A 2,443-nucleotide genomic window follows, 5' to 3' on the forward strand; every position below is an offset into this window, starting at 1 on the left:
CACTGAAGAACTAATACTTCAATATCCATTTTTCTAGCCCCAAATTTACAAGTTTCTACTAGATTTCTTTTAAAGCGCAGTTATTTTTATTTATGTTACAAATGACCCATTGAATGGTTGTTTTCTGAAAACCATGCTCATGCTCAAAAAGTATCTTAGGACAGCAATCTGAAAATCCATTGGCAGTCATGATGATGAAAAAGATATTTCTTATTGCAACAGCATTGGCTATGTTTACCATTCTATTTAACTAGATTAGATAATGAATTAACATTATCATCATGGGATTGTGTATACTGACTAGATGGTCAATATGAGTGATCCTTAGACTTCATAATTTTTGTACTATCTAAAGCGGGGGTCACTGACCTTTTGGAACTCAGGGACCACTAAATTCATAATTTTAAATCCCACGGACCACTAATATGATCTGTCTAATGACTGGCTGGGTGGACATGGATAGATGGTCATGTGACTGGGTGGGTGTGGATAACTCGATGTCACTCACATTAAGGGGTGCCTCACCGGCCTCTACTTGCCCTCTCCTGCCACCACTCCTTGTCTTCCTGCCCAAGCTCCTTGTGGCCCCAAGAGGAAGTAGTTGTTGGAACTAAGCAGCCATCTTGAGAAAGAGTTTGCATAACTTCTGGCTCAGTTCAAATTGGATCTGACCAAGAAGGAGATTCAGCAGAAGCACCTCACTGAGGACTATGAGCATATGCTTTCCAAGCAAAGGGAAGACCTGTGGGAGTGCAAGGCCAGGTCTGGAGGTTCAGTGGGCTGAGATGGTCAGCAAGTTCCAGGATATGATGCAGCCTCACTGGAACAAAGTCCTCCACCTCTTCACCACCAATGGTGCTTCCCTCCAGCCTTCACCCTGTGCAAGGAGGCTGAAGCAGATCCCAAGTTGGAATTTCTGCCTCCGAACCAGACTAAAATATCCCGAAGGGGGAGACTCTCTGCAGCAATCCCGGCATGGGCAACTGCAAGGATCTGGAATGGGCCAATGTGGGACTGCTGCAGCCCATCATCCAGCAGCAGAACAAACTGCAAGGGAGTTCAGGGCCCAGACACGAGAAGTCCCATGCACCTGGGAAGAAGCTCTCTGGTTTGCTTGTCTCTCACTCTGGCATACCTTGGCAACTGGACTGTTTCTCTCTGCCCCCTTTCCTGTTTTCTCTGCTAGATTGATGAAGGGGACACCAACCTTGATACTGGGATGCTATGTGCCCAGACAAGGCACGTTCTCTTGGCCTTTCTTTTGACCCGGTAAATTTGTGCCAACTAGTGATGCCAAGGCAGCCCTCTCCTCCCGCCGCTTCAGGCTCAGAGTGGTAATCTGCATCCAGGAAGCATTACAGCAGAGAGAAGTGGCCAGTGCTGGCTAATGTGTTGAGTTGTGCTGCTGGTTTCTGATTGCCCTGTTTTTGTTTTCCTGCATTACTCTTGGCCCCAGTTCTGTTGTCTTTCCGATCCTGGGGATTAGTTCTGCTTGAGTGTATCTCTTTCATTGTGTTATTCTTATGTAAGGTGTAAGTGCATGCAATTAAAATCTTCTTTCTGTGTCTCTTCTTTGTGCTGGTTATTGGAGCAAGGTGGTGAGGTGGTGGTGCAGAAGATTGGCAAGGCAATCATCCTTCCTCTGTAAGTAGCTGTCTTTATTGCTTTGTGCACTGGGGTTCATTCTTAATATAGTAGTGCAAGCAATTAAAGTCTTCCTTTCTGTGTCTCTTCTTTGTGCAGGTTATTGGAGCAAGATGGTGAGGTGATGTGCAGAAGACCAACAAGGCCAGTCATCCTTCCTCTGTAAATAGCTGTCTTTATTGCTGGGTGTGCTGGGTTCAACCTTAATATAGTAGTGCACGCAATTAAAGTCTTCCTTTCTGTGTCTCTTTGTGCAGGCCATTCATTGGAGCAAGGTGGTCAGTTGGTGATGTTGAAGACACAGAAAAGGACAGTAATCTTTTTTATTATTTTGTGTGCTTGTTTCATCCTAATGTAGTGCATGTAATTAAAGTCTTCTTTCTGTGTCTCTTCTTTGTTCAGGTTATTGGAACAAGGTGGTGAGGTGGTGGTGCAGAAGACCGGCAAGGTAGTCATCTTCTCTCTTGTCTTTATTGTTTTATGTGCTGGTTTCATCCCAATGCAGTGCATGCAATGGAAGTGTTCATTTCTGTGTCTCTTCTCTGTGCAGGCCATTCATTGGAGTCAGTGATACTGAAGACTGACAATGACAGTCATTTTTCTTCTGTAAGTAGCTCTTTTATTTTTGGGGGTACTTATTTTAATCTTATTTAAGTAGTAAATGCACAAAATAATAAATTTCCTTTTTTATATCTTCTTTTTGTAGTTCATCCATTGGGGCAAAGAATTCAGTGACATCTTGGCCACTCCCATCCGGTCACATGACTGCCAAGCCACTCCCACCCAGTCACATGGCTAG

At 44.3% G+C, this 2,443-nt stretch overlaps 1 long non-coding RNA gene across 1 annotated transcript; it reads left to right on the forward strand.

The window, feature by feature from the left end:
- Positions 1–1,626: 1,626 nt before the first annotated feature.
- On the forward strand, positions 1,627–1,969 carry LOC309400900. The gene is made up of 3 exons (XR_014176732.1): positions 1,627–1,644; positions 1,744–1,806; positions 1,902–1,969. It is a non-coding gene; the product is annotated as an uncharacterized lncRNA (long non-coding RNA).
- The last annotated feature ends 474 nt before the right edge of the window (positions 1,970–2,443 follow it).

This window comes from Natrix helvetica (genome assembly GCF_964273705.1).
Source record: "Natrix helvetica genome assembly, chromosome: Z".
NCBI lineage: Eukaryota > Metazoa > Chordata > Lepidosauria > Squamata > Natricidae > Natrix > Natrix helvetica.